Genomic DNA, 18,926 nt, shown 5'->3' on the forward strand with positions numbered 1-18,926 from the left:
CGAAACCCTGTCTTAAAAAAACAAAAATCAGGCTGGAGAGATGGCTCAGCAGTTAAGAGCACAAAACCGTCTGAGTTCAACCAACCACACAAATCTGTAAGAACAACATAAAGAGAACACTGATACAAATAAAAACCAAAACCAAAACAACAGGGAAAACACCAGAAAAACAACTGTAGGAAATTCTACCAACACAACCAAAAAAACCAAAACAAACAAAAACACAGAAAAACAAATGTAAATTAATGACAAAAAGGTTCTAAAAGTCTAAATTCAGCAATACATGACCCTGTACACAAGCTGCCTTTCCTAGTATGCTTAGAGTGGCTAAGAATGACAGGTAACCTTGCACATACCCATCAATAAACTGATTCTTACCACCACCAACAGAATTTCTTTGAGTAGGCTGAGACAAGAGAATGGAGACTTCCAGGCCAGCCTGAATTATATAGTAAGATGTTCTGAAACACAAACAAGAATTCTTGATTTGGAGAGATGGCTCAAAGGTGAAGAGTACTGGCTGCCATTCCAGGGAATGAAGGTTCAGGTCCCAGCACCCACATGGCAGCTCACAACTGCCTGTAACTCCAGTTCCAGGGGATCCAATACCTTCCTCTGACTTCATGGTCATCAGGCATAAACATGTGGTATACATATTTTTAAAAAAAGGACCTGTGAGATGGCTCAGTGTACCCACTGGCAATCTCAGCTTGATGATGGCTAGAATCCATGTAGTAGAGATATAGAAGAGAATCCATTCCATATAGTTGTCCTCTGACCTCCACATGCCCCAACATACACTCACACACTCTCTCTCTCTCTCTCACACACACACACACACATACACACACACACACACACGCACACGCACACACACACAAAATCATGGGCCAGGTGGTGGTGGTGCACGCCTGTAATCCTAGCACTCGGGAGGCAGAGCCAGGTGGATCTACAGAACGAGATCTAGGGCAGGCACCAAAGCTACAGAGAAACTGTCTCGAAAAACCAAAAATAAATAAATAAAAAATAAAATAAAATCACAGTTTGTGATAGCAATAGTGGCTCATGCTTGAAATCCAAGTGCTCAGGAGGCAGATACAGAATGACTGACACAAGTTCAAAGCCAGTCTGGTCTATATCAGATACTAGGCCCATACCTAGGGTAGAGTGAGACTTTCAAAACAAAGTATAGTCAAGAAAGGGGATTCTAAGTATGGTAAGCAGAGTAGATGAGCACCAAGGTCCCTTCCAGTTACTGTTCCATGAACCATGTAGAAGGTCTAAAAACTACGGGGATGGAGGCATAGCTCAGTGGTTAAGAGCAATAGCTGTTCTTCCAGAGGTCTTGAGTTCAGTTCCCAGAAACCACATGGTGGCTCACAGCCTTCTATATTTATAGTCCCATGGGATCCAATGCTCTCTTTTGGTGTGCAAATGTACATACAGACAAAACACCCATGTATATAAAGTAGTTAAACCTTAAAAAAATAAATAAAGAAAATAAAACAAAAAACCTTGTTACCAGAAACACCTAGGAGCTTTGCCCCTTGTCCTGTTGAGTGGGATGGAAACCCATAGGAAAGAACAGTTCAGCTTGTGCTGTGTGCACATGATCAGCATTGAGGACAATATTTTTAAGGATTTATTTATTTATTTATTATGTACACAGAAGAGGTTGCTAGATCTCATTACAGATGATTGTGAGCCACCATGTGGGTGCGAGGAACTGAACTCAGGACCTTTGGAAGAGTAGTCGGCACTCTTAACCTCTGAGCCATCTCTCCAGCCTGGACAATATTCTAATAAAGATAATTCTCTTCCCTAGGAAGACCTGAAGTGATTTTAACTGAGGCATCTTGTCTTTCAAATTATATTCTATGGAACTACTTGTTTTGGCTGTCTAATTTCCCAATCTTCTCCCCGTCCCTTATTTTCAGTGGTACTGGGCATCTAACGCAGGGCTTCTTGAACGCTAAGCAAGCAACCCACCACTGAGCCACCATCTCTAAGGGTGTGTGGGTGCGTGCGAGCGAGCGTGTGCACACCTGCAAGTGCACGAGTTTGCCAGACACTTTCCTCTATCTTTTTAAGAACTACAGCATGGAAGAGGGCTCTGCTGATAAAGGCACTTGCTGCCAAGCTTGATGATCAGAGCTGGTTCTAAAGATTCCTATCCTGCAAGGAGAAACCCACTCTCACAAATTGTCTGCTGACCTTCCCATACATAGTGGCACAAGCCCCCTGAACACACGAATATGTATGTGTCATAACAATTTTTAAATACTATTATTAATGTGGGATGGTGGTGGGCAGAGGAGGAAAGTGTTTAGGGCAGGCTTTTCTGTATCACAGCTCTTACCACCACCTCTCCAGCCCCTACCTTATTTCCTGCCACAGTCTCTTCACTGAACCTGGAGCTTACTGATTTGGCCTGGCTGTTCAAAGAGCTCCCCTTCCACCCCCATCTGAGCCACAGAAGCCGCTGCTGTGCCTGGACTTCATATCAAGTGCTTTAGCTTCTCAGCCACCTCCCCAATCATAAAGTAAGTCCTTTTCTAAAGCATGCTTCTCTATAATAAACTCCAAGCCATTTGTACACTTTTTTCTTTGAACTCCGTATGTAGCTGAAGATGATGCTTAACATCTGGTCCTCTTGCCTGGGATTAGACATGTCTGGCCTGTACATGATCCTTTTGCCTACAATGCTCCATCCCTTCTTTCCCAGGTATGTCCTACACACACCTCAAGATACACTGAAATGAGTCAACTCCAGTCCTGCTCCCTGCCCTGTTGCAGCCACACCTGCAGATGTGCAAAACATTTCCTCCTACTTCCTCCTGATTAGTCAGAGACACCCAACATCCGAAACCCTTACTCTGGTAGAAGGGGTGTTAAGCACGTTCATTCAGCCCGTGTCTGGCTTCCCTCTGGTCTGTGAACTGCAGCAGGAAGAACTATCAATGCGGAGAGGGCTCCTTGTACTTTTCTGTGTGGAATCCTGGTCTGGATGATTTGTCTGTACACTGCTCCATACCAAAATTATAGAAACACTTTAGGTAGATGAGCTGCAAGGCCAAGCTGTGAGATGCATTTAGGAACAGGCTGGTCTGTCAACAGAGTACTACCTGATTTCCTTTAGCCTGCTTGTGGCAACAGGAAATATTTACAGGCATGGGGCATTTACTGTGTCTGATGATCTCAGAAGGGCATTTTGTGTCTGAAACCATCCAGGTGAGTAGGAACTCTACTTGGTCAGAAGGCTTCACCTGCAGGAGCAGAGTAAGAGGAAGCTCGGCTTGTCCAGACTTAAGAGACTCTAGATCTCCTAGAGAAGTCAACTATGATTCAGAGCATGACTGGAACCAGTGTCTGTGTATGTAGTAAAGAACAGTATTCTTGGAGTAGTGTGCTCTTCTAAAAGAGAGCTTAGACTCCTCTCTACAAAAAGAGGGTAGAAATGATAGCAGTTCATGGGGGAGAGGAATCCAGATAACACTGGGAAGGAAAAACTCATCTTCAGTGGAAAATTTGGGGATCCAACCTGGATTGTCAGCCAGGAATCATTTCCTTTTGCTTGACTATCTAACTTTTCTTTTCAGTTCCTAAACTGAGGAGGTAAGCTGTAAATGTGGGTGGTAAGGCAGCCTTCTAGTCACCACATAAATCCTTAAGTCTGACACCACTTCTCAGAATTTGGACAAATGCCTGTGGGCATTACCCTTACCTTTTCAAGTTCTTAAAATCGGCTTGTGCTGCCGTTTAATGACTCTCTTGGTACGGTAATATTGCTCCTAAACATTTAAAGTGATAAGAAGCCGGACACTGGTAGCGCATAATCCCAGCAATTGGGAGGCAGAAGCAGGTAGATAGATCACTGAGTTAAAGACCAGCCTGGTCTACAGAGCTAGTTCCAGGACAGCTAAGGCTACCCGAAGAAACCCTGTCTCGACAAATAAATAAATAAATAAAATTTTAAAAATGATTGTTTTATTTTAATAATAAAACTTTAAGCCAGGTGTGGTGGACTATGACTTTAATCCCAACACTTGGGAGGCAGAGGCAGGAGGATCTCAAAATTTAAGGCCTAGTCTATATATATAGCAAGCTCTAGGCCAGCCAGATCTACATGATGAGACCAGGTCTCAAAATAGATATACATATAAATAAATATGCTTGTTAACTAAATGACCAAACAAATACACAAATTCATTTGCAAGGAGTGAGGAGGGTTGGATAATGGTTCTCTCTCTACATATTGTAAAAACTGGAATTCTACTCTGGCAAATGTTAGGTTGGTGACAAGAATGACAAAACAATATGCTGATTTAAGATACACAACTAGGCATCTCCCTAGTCAATCCAGATTACCAATCTCAGATGGGCTTCACAGAATATTCCCTGAGGAAGCAGCTGCTCTCTTCAATAGCACAGGCTGACTTCAGGCAAACAAGTCAGCGAGGCACAGCTCCAAACCTCTGGTAGGTAGGCAGGACTGAAAAAACTATCATCAATTATTAAAATAGACTTCAAAAGTCCTTAAAATTAATAGCTAGCTAAGTTGTTGGCACATGCCTCTAATCTCACTAGGGAGTCTGAGATAGGATGTTTCCAGGTGGAGGCCAACCTGGGCTATCCATATCCAGTGAGACCCCCATCAAACAAACAAAACCAAACCAAAAGGATGATTTATTTATACATTGTCCTTGTTCTTATCCACAGGAAACAGGGAAGGAAGGAAGGAAGGAAGGAAGGAAGGAAGGGAGGGAGGGAGGGAGGGAGGGAGGGAGGAAGGAAGGAAGGAGCGAGCCAGGCAGTAGTGGTACATGCCTTTAATCCTAGCTCTCGGGAGGCAGAGGCAGGCAGTTCAAGAACAGCCTGGTCTACAGAGTGAGTTCCAGGACAGACAGCTGTATCAAAAAACACAAAAGGAAGGAAAACCATCAGAAATGATGTATTTCATTTGCCTGCTTACAAAATTTTCTTGTAACAATTTTTTCCCCTAGGGAAGGTAGAGCTGTAACCTGAAGTATATGGTGCCTGTCCTGTTTCCTATTACAGGGTTCACATTTTAAAACTCCTTTAGCTGCAGAGAAATCTCTAAGAAATCACATTAGGAGCTGAGCTTTATGCCTCAGAACTACAAACCCAGCTACTCCAGAGGATCTCAGAGAATTCAAGGCTAGCCTGAGCCAATTTGTTGAGATCCTGTCTCAAAAATTATAGGGGTGGGGATTCTAGGGAGAGGCAGCTCTCACTGGTAGAGGACTTGCCTGGTATGTGCAAGGCCCTACGTTCAAGCTCCAGTGTGGAGGTGGAGTGGGGAACACATCAGGGAGCAACCCTGTCTGATGGACAATCTCCATCATAATACTGAAGAGTCTCTCTGTATGAGTTCAGCCTGCTATTAGCAAACTGCTCCTACCAAAGCAGGGAGACCATCCAGAGAGGACCCACTGAAGTTAACCAACCTAAAATGCTTTCTTTGTGGACCCAATGAAGTAGAAAGAGTCACTTCTATACCAAGTACTTTGGTCAGGCAATAATGGACTTTTCTTTCCTGCAGCAGATCAGCTGACGTCAGAAGGTGGGACCTCTGCCAAGCACAACCGGCTCTCTCTGCAGAGTTGGACACCACCTCGCTCCCACTGTAGATTTTTTTATTTGTAGGCTTACAGGAGATTATTATTCTCTTAACCTGATAGATGTTACTTAGCTGCAAGAACTCCATTTTCTTTTCACTCCTAAAAGGAACATTTACAGACAACATGAAAAAAAGAAATTTTCATAAATACAATCAAGAACTGTTACCCAAAGATGTACAATCTCTCACCCAAAATTATATCAAAGTTATTGGAATTTCTGGGACCCTGCCTGTGTGTACCACATTCCTTCCATGACTAAAGCTGCATACTGAAAGAACCCCACCCTGCCCTGGCAATATGCAGCCTTCTGATAAGGCATACTCCAGAGAATGTTCCAGGCTGTACTTAGCCTAACGAGATTAACAGCTTTAAATCACTGGGAAGGAAGAATCTGGGAAACGTGCCATCAGAAAACAATCTACACACTTACCAGCCTATCTGTCTGTGGTACTAACTGCCTAAAACCACAATGGAGGAGTGCCTCAGCGTCAACCAACTGACAGATTATCTCCATGCTGCCAATCAATTCTGATTTTTGTCAATCAGGTCCATGTACACAGAGAATAAATGAGGGGAAATTAGTGTTAAATGTATTCTCTGTACATTTAAGGATAGTGTTCTATTTAGCTGGGTATGATGGCACCTTTAATCCCAGCACTTGGGAGGCAGAGGCAGGCATATCTCTGAGTTTGAGGCCAGCCTGGTCTATAGATTGAGTTCCAGGACAGCTAGGGCTACAGAGAAACCCTGTCTCAAACAACAACAACAACAACAACAACAAAAAAAAACCAAAAAACCACTGTTACATTTAAGGTAACTTTTAAGAAAAGTTCAATTTTTACAAATGTTAAAAAAGACAGGAGATGTGGGCTTTTCATAAATACTGTAAGGCAGCAGTTAAAACAATAGCTTCGTCCTTCAGCAAGGTATGTGAGTTGATCTCAGGGGATCAAACAAGAATTACAGCTCTGCCCTTTATTGTAATAAACAAAAAGGACTTGTCAGCACTCTTGCAATACTGCCAGATCTAGTTGGTTCTTTTCTTTTTTTTAAATTTATTTTTATTCTATGTTCATTGGTGTTTGCCTGCATGTGTGTCTGTGTGAGGGTGTCAGAAACCCTGGAACTGGAGTTACAGACAGGTATGAGCTTAGTTCCTCTGGAAAAACAGCCATTACTCTTAACCACTGAGTCGTATCTCCAGCCCCAGATCTAGCTGATTCTAAAGGCAACTAGAAATTTCTAACTAAAGTTTTCTAAATAAATTTCCAAAGATATGGCAAGCCAAAGAATGTCACCTCATGCATAACATAATTTTGTACTGAACTGGATTCCTAAGTAGACTTACATGAGTATCTTTGTTGCCAGGACAGCCAAATGCCAAGAAACAGCTGTTTGAGACCCTTCTTGGTACTTGGGGAATTTTAAAATGCCTTTACTTAATCTATAAGCAGTTACATGCCACTGTATATCTACAGTGGGAGCATGGAGAGACAGTGGGTAGGAATCAAACTGTGTTAAGTAACAAGACTGAATGAAAACATTTTCAAACCAAAGGTCAAATGCTTTGGACGCCACACATCTGGCACCTGTGTGTGAGTGATTTAGGACAGCCTTACCCACGTTTCAGAGTAGAACAATTCAGTCAAAAAGAAAAATTAAAGTAAATATGAAAGGAGTCTTTCCTTTTGCTTGGGTTTAAAGCCACTGAAGCATGCTGAATGTCCTGAAGGCCAGAGGACTTGGAATGCTAAAAAATGAATGTTGATTTTCAGGCTGGACACCAGCTGTTCTGTTTTGCAAGAAAGTCATTTTAGGGACTCACAGGAAAAATGGATCAGTTGGCTCTATGGAAAAATTCGTAAACATCGCCCAAGGCAAAGGTCACAGAAACCATTCATCAGTTTGGGCTTTGTTGCTTAGTCAGAGCCCAAATGTGCAGAACTGACAGTACTTTTCTCCATGGTTTATGAGGCCAGCATATAGTGACTCTCAGACTTGTACAGCAAGAGGACTGACTACATCCACAGATGTGAAACGGCCGGCTTGCCTGAGAACAAACTGCCGAAGAATTGGTTAGCGCCCATGAAACTGTGTACTAGTTGATTCTCAGATCAAACAAATCAACGCAAACCAGCTTAGCTACAGGTTTTAGTAGCAGACAGGAAGGTAAGCAGAGCAGTAAATAGTACATAAACAAGATTTTGGCAATCCTTTTGCTTTAACAACATTCCAGTCAAGACTGTGGCTCTGCATGTCAGCCTTCAAATGGATTAATTCCGTTTCACTTGTTAGCACAATTCTGCAGAGGTGAGCAGGACTTAGCTTCAAGAAAGCAAGAGATTCATACTGCATTGCATCAAAACCCAGAAATTCAGAGCGATGCTGGGTAACTTACTTCTGATGCTCCCCACATACTATCTTGCTGCTACTTACCTTTCAACCTGCAAAATTCAGATGAAAAGGTTTAAGTGCAATATATCAAGATTCAAGACAGGAAAAAGTTGTAAGCCTTAGATAATTAACTAGTTTCGTTTATAAAAAGGGCCTGCCTTAGATTTATCACTAGAAAAGCCTGTAATTTTTAACTCTCATTTAAGGATATCAAGATCATTTTAAAAGCAGTTTTTTTTTTTTTCCTTTTTTGAAAAAGGCTCAATTTAAGCAAACACTGAAACACTGCACATAAAACATACAGAGTGGGGTGTGTGTGTGTGTGTGTTTTCTGGTTTTTCAAGACAGTTTTTCTGAAGCCCTGGCTATCTTCTAACTCAGGTGCCTGCCTCTGCCTCCCAAGTGCTGGGATTAAAGGTGTGTGCAACCACACCTGGCCAGAGTGTTGGTTTTGAAGAAAGAATCTGTTAGTGCCATTTCATCACAGGGATTATGGTAGAGCTAAGTCAATGGGAAAGGGGACAAATCCAGGTTACAGCACTTGTCAAACTGAAAACACTATTTATACTACATGTTTTCAGGTAATTTTTCTAAATATCTAAAGTGAAATACCCCCTTGGTTCTTAGGAACCAAGCAGCCATCAACTAAAAATCAGCAAACATTACATGCAAACACAAGGATAGCAATAAGAAATTAAAACATCCATGCCTTATAAGAGAATCAGAAAGGTAGAGAACAGTAGGCTTTGGACATTTTAGAGTAAACATACTGCACTTCCAGTCATGAAACCAGAAATCCCAACCAGACTGTCACCAACCTTTCTACTTAACAGAAAGGTCATGCAGGAAGGGCTTCTCCCTCTTTGGATCATTCATCCTTAGACACCAAAATGTCTTCACTGCAAGCCAGGCAAAAAACCCCAAAAGGCAACACATTTTCTGCATGCTAGTCAAATACCTGGACTCTGTGTTTACGAAACGATGACAACATGATGGAGGAATGTGGAGTCTAAAGAGGGAGGGGAAAGCAAGACAACACTTCTAAGGGCAAGTGGGATAGAATCATTTCAAAGTGAAGGGAACAGATCTGTGAAAACACATGAAAACAGGCGAAAATTTAATAGCAAAGATTTCCCCGGTATCCATATCCCACTAGGAATGTGAAATGTAGTAAGCGAACCAAGGCTGCTATGTTTTGACAATTATCATTACCTAAATGTGCTGCCTTGGCCAAGTCACATGCTCTTTCAGGCCTCAGTTTGCCCAAGCATTGATTTATTTTCTTGGTTTTCCAAGACAAGGTTTCCTTGTCTGTCTGTACTGGAACTCACTATTTAGTCCAGGCTGGTTTTGAACTCAGACAGATTCACCTGCCTCTGCCTCTTGAGTGCTGGAATAAAGGTGTGCACCACCACTGCCTAGCCCCCAAATGTTTTTAATACTGAATGTTCTTTTAAAAATAAATATGGCCTCTTCCCATCTACAGTCTGATGAAATAGGAATCTCAAGGATTTTAGGAATTGCATAGTAAAAGTAATTAAGTAAAAGCATTAAGTCATTTGTTGGTGCAATTCTGTTATAAAACACTATTATTTCCTATTAAAAACTAGTGTAAGCAGCATGTGCAAAAGAGATGGTTCACTGCACAGCTGTTCCAGTCAGCTGGCTCTAAGTGATCAGCTATGTGGACCTCTGCATTCCTGGAGTCAGCATTTGCCTCATATCACTGCATTCCTCTGTAAGGCCACAGTTGATGAGCTGCAGCCGACCTAGATGCATAGAGTGGAGTTCTCCAATAGCCAGGAAGGACTGATTATAAAAGGAGGCTGCCCTCAGACTCTCTGTCCTTCACATGTTCCATAGAGAGGATGGGGGGGGGAGCTACTCCTAAGAGCCATTTCTCAATATCCGCAGAGGCCCCACCCTTTGAGATGAAAGCCAAGAAGAAAAATAATACAAAATTCTAATCCAGGGAACTAAAACATACATTTAATATGGCTCTCCCCACTTAAACCTGGTTCATTAGATCACTTGACATCAGATTTCTTTAAGTATTAGATTATTACAAAGCATACAGCCAAGCCAAACACGCTATCAAGAAAATAGCTGGCTACCAGCAGCTCCTGCCTGCCATAAGCTGAGCTACTTAGGAAGCCAAGGGTGAAGCATTGTGTAAGTCTGAGCCCAGGAGTTTGAGACAACATAGCAAGGCCTCTTTTCTTTAAGAGGGCTAAAAGCCAAGGCTGGTGGCAGCCAGGCTTGTTGGCAGGAATATAGTGAGTTCAAGACCAGCTACAACCAATTACACAGCCCCAGAAAAAGCTACGTATCAAGACCTTGTCTCAAAAAGTAGGGAGTGGGAGTGCATATCTAAAGTAAGTCCCTAGGCATGGGTTCGCCCTAAGAACTGTTTCACACTTGTCTGATGTAAGGCAAAGCATGAATTCCATTCTTTCTACCTAGGTCCCTGGGTAACAGTCAACACACTTTGAGGGTCCCTTTGAGAAATTAATGGCCCAGTTACTAAAAAAGGCTTATTGTTAATTTCCTGCAGGGGACCTCACTGGAGCACATTTTTCCCAACTTTGACTTCAATTTGACCTTTAAAATCTAAGACATTTAGTATGAGTGGGATCCTTGGCTCAATAGCTTCATGCAACTCACTGTTGCTGATGCTATTCTTAAACTCCCGTTTCCTGGCTGCAAGACACCCCCACCCTGCCATCTTTGATACATTCTGTTTTACTTAAGTCCAATTGCTATGACAACGCAATTTCTTAACGCATTATGAAAATACTTCGTATTTCTTGACAGATGTGATGATTAGCTTTTAGAAAATACCAAGGGAAAAGAAATGCCTTAAAACATTTTGGAGATATATATATATATATATATATATATATATATATATATATATATATATATCTGATTATATGGGAGGCAGGAAAAACTGAGTTTGAGACCAGCCTGGGCTACATAGTAAGAGCTTGGAGAGATTGGGTTGGGGTATGGGGGAATTGTCAAAAGGATTCTGTAGAGTGTAACAGCTAAAAATTATCTCACCCAGATTTCTGGGCTGTTCATTTTAAACACATCGAACCTTACTTACGCGGAAGCTCCCTTGTTTTATATACATATGTAATTCCAGTACCTGAGAGGCTTTTAAAATAAAATTTTTCATTGAGAAGCATCTCATCAAATTTGCAAGGGCAGCTTCAGACAAAAGATTGCTCTATCACTCCACACTGGCACGCTGACAAAAAAAAAAAAAATTAACTTCGACTTAAATACAAACAAACAAACAAATGCAGTCTCACATAAAAAGAAAGAAAAGAGCAGTAATCTATTAAGTTATTATTGGCTTTGGATCTCCTACGAAGCGGCGCCGCATCTAACTACTGCACAGGAGCAGGTCAGCACTGGGGAGAAAAGACATTTATTACAGGAAAGAAAAAGGAGACCTTCCTGCGGCTGGAGGGCCCGGGGCCGCCCGCATCACAGGATGAAATTAAGGTCAGAGAGCCCTTCACTGCCGACGCTAGGCTCGCCCTCCTGCAAGCGCTGCGGGCACCGCCGGGGCGGTGCGGGGGGCGCTCGCGGGTGGGTGCTGCTGAGGATCACCCCCACCACCTGCCGCGACGGGTGGGGTGGAGGGCACAGGGAGGGGCCCTCGCGCGCCTGCCCCAGCCCGTGACATTCCAGGTCGCCGCCCCCGGCAACCCACGCGCCACAAAGGCGGCGGCGGCGGCGGCCCACGGAGCCGCCCGTGAGGCCCCACGGCTCACCTGTCCGCACCGCTCCGGTGCTCGGCTGCCCTCAGCCCTTCCCTCCCCTCCCACCGCCCTTTCTCACCGGCTCCCGGGGGTGAGGGGCGTGGGTCGCCGCGCTGAGGGCTGCTGAGGGAAAAAGATGCACCGCCGCGGCCTCCGCCTCACGCCGTTCGCTCCGCAGCGGATAGTGGCGGCGGCGCGCGCGCACTGGGGCTTTTATAGGCGACCGCGCGCGTCCCCGCGGCGGCCGAGCGCGAGCTCGAGGGACGCTCCGGGGCTGGCGACGCGAGGGGCGGGACTCGCCGCTCGACTGCCGTACGGAAAGGGCCGAGCGCGTCCGGAAGGAGCCGTGGCAGCAGCGGTGCGGGGAAGTGGGGGTGGGGATAAACAACGCGAGGGCGGCGGAGCAAGGGGAGCTCGGCTCGGGGGCGCGCGCGAAGGGTGCGGGGCGCGGCGCGGCGCGGAGCAGCCGCCGCCTCCGCCCGCCGCGGCGTGGGTCCTGCAATCCTGCCCCGCCCAGTCCGCCCTGCAGAGACTCTGCGCCGCGCCCCTCCGCCCCTGGGAGCCCTTCCGGCACTGCGGCGAAGGGACGGGCGGGGCCCGTTGCTGCAGTCTGGCTAGGGATGCTGTTGCCCTGGCCGGAAAGACGCCCTGTCCCTTTCGGGTGATCTCACCGGAATGTTGGCTCTTCCTCTCCACTTTCTCAGGAGGACGCTTGGCGCTGGGAGACCCGAGTCTGCCTGTTCTGTTAGGGGCTGGGGCCAAGAAAATCAGATGATTTGAGGCTCCGTGCTTGAGGAGGTGGTAGGGGGGAAAAAAAGCCCAAAAACCAAATCCTGATTAGGAAAAGAACAAGATTGGTTTGTGTCATAAGGCTTTTATTTCAGGATTTGGAGAATTCTTCAGCAGTATTTCTTCCTGTTGTCAGTAGAATAGGGTGCATTCGTCCTAGTTGGTAAAAAAGTCATTAGGGTTTCTTTCCCACAATTAATTGAATTTTGCTGTGTAGCTGACACTGTGTGTTACCTCTTTGGGCTTTTAATCTTTGCAATAATTTTACAAGGTAGAGATTGCCTTCCCCATTTTACAAATGAGCACCCTGATGACACAGAGGCTAGCTCTCTCCCCTGGTCAGACACGAAGCAATCAGAAAAGCTAAAATTTGAACATAAGCAGTTGTGCAGGTGGGTGCTGGACTTTTGAGAAGAGGAGGAAAACAAGATTTCTGCAATTTCTGTTCTGCACAGCCCCCTTTCAGGGCCTGGCTCTAAACTCTGGAGCCAGGCTCCCCTTCTGCAAAAGCTCTCTCCCTTCCTCCACTTGGGTGACAGCTGTATGGCAACCATTGGAGTAGCACCCAGCTCGTGCCTCCATAGTCAAGCCGTCTGGGAGTTCTGCAGCTCTCCCAGACACCAGCCTCCTGGTTACCAAGCTGCCCTCCTCGTTAAATAATTACAAAGACACTGGGCATTGCTCCAGAACTTGGGTGAGGCCCAGTCCTGAGCTTCCTGTTCCTCTGCAGTTTGGCTTCTCCCGAGCATAGGATCGCCATTATGACTTCTAAGCTGCCCTGGCTGTATGCATGATAGTGAAGAAAAGTTCCTAGTTCCTTGAGTGAGCAGCCACATCCCATAAGCAGCTTCACAAATCTTGAGGAAAGGAGGCATTTCCTGCAATCTTCTTTACAGAGAAAACAGGTTGGGGAGCTGCTTCATGAACTGTGGTTTGTTTCTTTCCCTCTAGACAGTTTCCCTGTGTAGCTCTGGCTGTCATGGAAATCACGCTGTTGTCCAGGCTGGTCTCGAACTCAGAGATCCCCCTGCCTCTTTCTCCTGAGTGCTGAGGTTAAAAGGTGTGTGTCAGGATAGCAGGAGCTACACTGCATTTCTGAAAACAGCTGATGGTGACCATAATAGCCACCACTTCAGCCAGTAGTAGCAAAATTTAAAATCAGATAGTCAGCCTTGGGTACAAAATGGCTAATACAAGTGTAACTACCCCAAATTTGTAAGACCTTACGCTTCAGTGGCAAGGGATGGGATTGGGGCTGTGGGCATTTAATCACCCTGGCCCCAGACTGAAATAGGGGTTCTACTGCTCCTACCAAATGCCAAACAAATCAGGAACCCAGAGCTGTCTTCTGATTGGGAAACTGTGTGCTGATCCTTTCTCCGAGCAGCAGAATGACCAGGATGCAGTACCGTGGGCCCGACTCGCCCGCTCATCTGCTCATTTGGTACTAGAATGAGCCATCAAAAAGTCGCTCTTCATGGCTTCTATTGTTGCTTCCCTCCTCCCACCAGTTTCAGCACGTGCCTCACAGTTTATTAGGCGTGGGGACAGGGAGAGGATATTCCAGATAATAAGCCTGTTTTATAATAGAACTTCAGAGGGAAGAAATAAAGCAGGCACGCAGTGTGACAGCTTGCTTCAGCTCCATGTTCTCAGCAAACCTCTCCTGGCCTCCTTACAAGCAGTGAATCCAAGGGAATCGAAGCTTCTCCGAGTTTCCACAGCCCCCTAGATTTACACTCTATGTAGCCCTGATCCTTTGTTCTAAAGGTCAGTTGTTGGTTGGGGAATATGCTAATTGTTAGGTTTCACCCATCGAGACCGTGGGAAGCCACCTGTCCACTTTCTCTACCCCTATTTTGCACCCTGTGCAAAGTTCAAAAGCAAGTGCTTGCGTTATTTTCCTCCCTGTACAGAAGCTGATTGGGAAGAGCCATGCTGACAAAGTGGATGTAATGACATGCTGGCAAGCCAGTCGTACAAGTCTTCCAAACACAGTGACTGTGAAACTTGAGGGCATTATGCTGTGTGAAATGAGCCAGCCACAGAAGGACCAATGCTATATGATTCTGCTTACCTCACTACCCTGCAACTGTCAGATCTGAGAGACAGTGTAGAATACTGGTAGCCAGGGACTGAGGGGAGACAGAATTGGAGGGAAAGACCATTGCTTCATGGGGCCAGTTTCCACCTAGGATGAGAAAGTTCTGGCAATTTGGGCAAGGCACTTGTGAACATATCAATTTTTTATTACATTTATTCATGTGTTCCCATTTGTGTACCATAGCACACGTATGGAAGTCAGAGGACAGCTTGATGGAGTTGGTTCTTCTTCCGCCATGTGGACCCTGGGATCAACCTTGGTGGCATGTACCTTTACCTGCTGAGTCATCCTGGAGTACTGGGATTAGTGGCATGCGCTGTTGCTGTTTTTGTTGTTTGAGATAGGGTCTCATGCTGTGGCCTCATCAGTCCTAGAGCTCCTGACAATTTTCCTGCTGCAGCTTCCTGAGTGTGACTGCAGAGGAGGTGCCATCATGCCCAGATCTCCTGCTAATCTTTTTTTTTTTTTTAAAGATTTATTTATTTATTATGTTTACAGTCTTCTATCTGCATGTGTTCCTGCAGGCCAGAAGAGGGCGCCAGATCTCATTACAGATGGTTGGGAGCCACCATGTGGGTGCTGGGAATTGAACTCAGGACCTCTGGAAGAGCAGTTGGTGTTCTTAACCTCTGAGCCATCTCTCCAGCTCCAAAAATTAGTTTTATACACTACCTTAAACCTTAAAAGACAATGTGAGCTTTCCATTGTCTAAAGACTAGCCTAATGACCATTTAAGTAGTCTTTCCAGAGCCTTGAAGCTTGCTTCAGTTTGCTGTCCCATGGCAATATTTCTTACTGCTTTTCTCCTTCCACCTGTTTGCCTACTTCGAAAGCAAAGTACTAGCTGGAGTTCTGTCAGTCAGTAGCCTCTGTCCCCAAATAGGTGAAGCTCAGGCTCACTCCCACTCTGCAATCAACAGTCATCTGCCTTAGAGCAGTCCACATGTATACTTGTTTTCCCAAACTCTTGCTTTAAAAAATAAAAAGTATTTCCTGTGTATGAGTGTTTTGCCTGCAGTATGTGCATGCCTAGTGCCCTTGGAGGCCAGAAAGGGACTTTGAGTCCTCTGACACTGGAGTTAGACTGTTGTGACCCTCCTCTAGGGTGTTGGGAACTAAACCTGCGTCCTCTGCAAGAGCAGCAAGTGCTCTTAACTACTGAGCCATCTCTCCAGCCCCCAAATGGGTATTATCTAATAAATGAAGCCTGGCTGTCACTAGGGACTGTCAGTAAGCCCCTTTACAATGGGTATTTTTGCAAGTGCATCACATTGCTGGAAGCCCACAGCTGTTGTCTGCTTTTTGTAGATCCACAGGAAATCCAGTGACTTCATAAAGTATGGTAGAGAAAAGGGAGAATTAGTCAGGTGTGACAAGACATGTGAGCAGCTCTGTGGCTTATGCTGTCCTGGCACCTAGGGATGTCTGAACCTGATTGTTACTGCAGTCATCACAGAATTCCTGATGGGTGTGTGTGTGTATGTTTTCCCCAGGCCGATGGGAAGCCCCCAGATCCATCCCATTCTTCTGTATGACAGCTGTGCAGAGGTTGTAGCCTACTGGAATTTTCAGCATCATCAAATCTGCACTAAGATACAGGACAACGAATGACATAAAAATTTGGGCACTCAGCTCAAGAAATAAGGTCAAGCTGCAATGAAAGCAGGCAGATGAGTGAGAACTGGAGCTGAAAAGGGAATGTAGCTTGTAGCATTCTGTGGCAAAGAATCTGATGTGCCTGTATGGAGCTCCATCCATCAGCTGGCAGTCATGGTTGCTGAGGCAACACTATCATCAGTGGGTATCAAAAGCCCAGCCTTCCAATGGCCTTCCTTGTTCACATTTGAGACTGCATTAGGATAACCAGCATCGAATGACAAATGCCAAGACTGCTCACGACATCCAAAGGAAGAATATTAAATTGCTATAAAAGGTATTCTTGCTGGGCGGTGGTGGCGCACGCCTGTAATCCCAGCACTAGGGAGACAGAGGCAGGAGGATCTCTGTGAGTTCAAGGCCAGCCTGGTCTACAAAGCGAGTTCCAGGACAGCCTCCAAAGCTACAGAGAAACCCCGTGGGGGGGGGGGGGCAGGTATTCTTGCCGGGTGTGGTAGCACATGCATTTAATCTCAGCACTTGGGACGCAGATCTCTGAGTTTGAGGCCAGCCTGGTCTACACAGTGAGTTCCTGGACAGCCAAGGCTGTTACACAGAGAACTCAACAAAAAAGGTATGTAGCAAGCTTTCTTGTTGGACTGTCTTTGGGTTGCCATCCCCCAAATAACAATACAGAGACTTATTTCAATTATGAACATAATTCAAATGAACTTGTTTCTATTAATCTAGGTTCTGCCACATGCTCGGTTACCTCTGCTCTGTACTGTACGTCCAACTTCTTCAGACTCACAGCATCTCTCTGGTGTGATCTGCATGCTTAGATTCCTCCCCCCCTTCTGTCTTCTCAGAAATCCCACCTAGCTCTTCTGCCTAGCTATGGCCCTTTCAGCTCTTTACTAAATCAATCACAATGACACATCTTCATACAGTGCAAACAAATATTCCAAAACAAAGGTTTTCTCAGGCTAGTAAAATGAATCAGCTAGTAAAGGAGTTTGTCATGTAAGCCTCACAACTTAAGTTCGATCCCTAACCCACGTAAAAGTAGAAAGAGAACTGACTTCACAAAGTTGTCCACTGACCTCCACATGCATGCTGTTACATGAGACCATATAATGAAGCATTTATCTAAATTGTTCTAATATTAGTAAAAGACCAGTAGTTAGATATTGTGGTAAAAACCTGATAAAGGAAACCTCGGAGGAATGACCAGATGACCATCTCTTCAAACTTCCCAGAACAAAAGGGCCCACAAATCTTTCTAAGCCCCTTGCTACTTCCTGTGCCTCTTTATCATATCCTGGGTCCTCCAAAATCTCTCTGGCTAATTCTGCTCAGCTAGTCACTTACTCTATCCCCAATTTGTTAACTTTATTAACAGTCTCAAGTGTCACAGTGCGATCAAATAAATATTCTACAACATGCCCCCTCTGCCCTGTTTGTCTACATAAAAAGGAAGGGATGCCAGGTGGCGGTGGTGGCACATGCCTTTAGTCCCAGCACTTGGAAGGCAGAGCCAGGTGGATCTCTGTGAGTTCGAGGCCAGCCTGGTCTACAGAGTTCCAGGCCAGCCTCCAAAGCTACACAGAGAAACCCTGTCTCGAAAAACCAAAAAAAGGGAAAGGTTTTTAGCTCCAACACACACAAAAAAAACTATATACAATAAGAACAATTATTAGGTATTGTCTAAATAAAAAGGTTTTAACTCTAACATAGTGAAACTATATACAATAAAAACAATAATCAAGTAAGAATTACACTTGCAACGTCCAGTCCATTTGTATTTGACAAATTCAGAGAAATCACTCTATTATCTATCCTATCTTGATGAGTCCAAAGTTTTGTTACTAACCCACTTTCCATCATAACTTGCATTACCAGCCTAAAAATATCTTTTTATGCTGGGCGGTGGTGGTGCACGCCTTTAATCCCAGCACTTGAGAGGCAGAGCCAGGCAGATCTCTGTGAGTTTGAGGCCAGTCTGGTCTACAGAGCAAGATCTAGGACAGGCACTAAAACTATACAGAGAAACCCTGTCTCTTAAAAAACAAAAAACAAAAACAAAAACAAAAACAAAATAAAAACACTTTTTAGACCTTAAAACATTTTCTTAGATGAACCTTATAAACTTTACAACTCTTTTCTAAGTTTCCTTTCTGAATTTGGTAACAAAGAAAATGGTATAACTATTCTTCAACCCCATCAGAGACTTGAGAAGGATAAACTATTGGAGTAAACAGGAAGTGCAGAGCAAACAACTTCCAAAACTGTAGAAGTGACAGAGACATCCTGGCTGCCTGGACAGTCAGGTTCCTCTGCAACACTGGGGCATCCATTTTTGGCCTATAGGTCTAGAATATCTAAAACTTTCCAGTGAAGCAGGAATTTTAAAGGAATGTCCTACCTTGTCTTGGCAAAGCTCAGTAGTTGCCTTCTTTTGTGTCCTGCTTATCCAATTTAGACAGCATACTGTCAGCAGTTGAGACAAGGGCAGTTTCTTGCCCAATGACTAACTTTGCCACAAATGAAAGTAAACTATATTGCGGTTCTTCTATGACCATCATCTTCTCTGAAGCAGATTGGTGCTGCTAGAAACAGACATATCAC

The 18,926-nt window shown here is 44.6% G+C and overlaps 1 protein-coding gene across 1 annotated transcript in view; it reads right to left on the reverse strand.

The window, feature by feature from the left end:
- Positions 1-12,012, reverse strand: part of Sptan1 (spectrin alpha, non-erythrocytic 1) — an 87,244-nt gene extending 75,232 nt beyond the window's left edge. Inside the window, exon 1 of the mRNA XM_036183326.1 lies at positions 11,889-12,012. The gene's annotated coding sequence lies outside the window, so the exon portion shown is untranslated. The remainder of the gene's footprint in view (positions 1-11,888) is intronic.
- Positions 12,013-18,926: the final 6,914 nt, after the last annotated feature.

The sequence above is a fragment of the Onychomys torridus genome, chromosome 4 (genome assembly GCF_903995425.1).
Source record: "Onychomys torridus chromosome 4, mOncTor1.1, whole genome shotgun sequence".
Classification (NCBI taxonomy): Eukaryota; Metazoa; Chordata; class Mammalia; order Rodentia; family Cricetidae; genus Onychomys; species Onychomys torridus.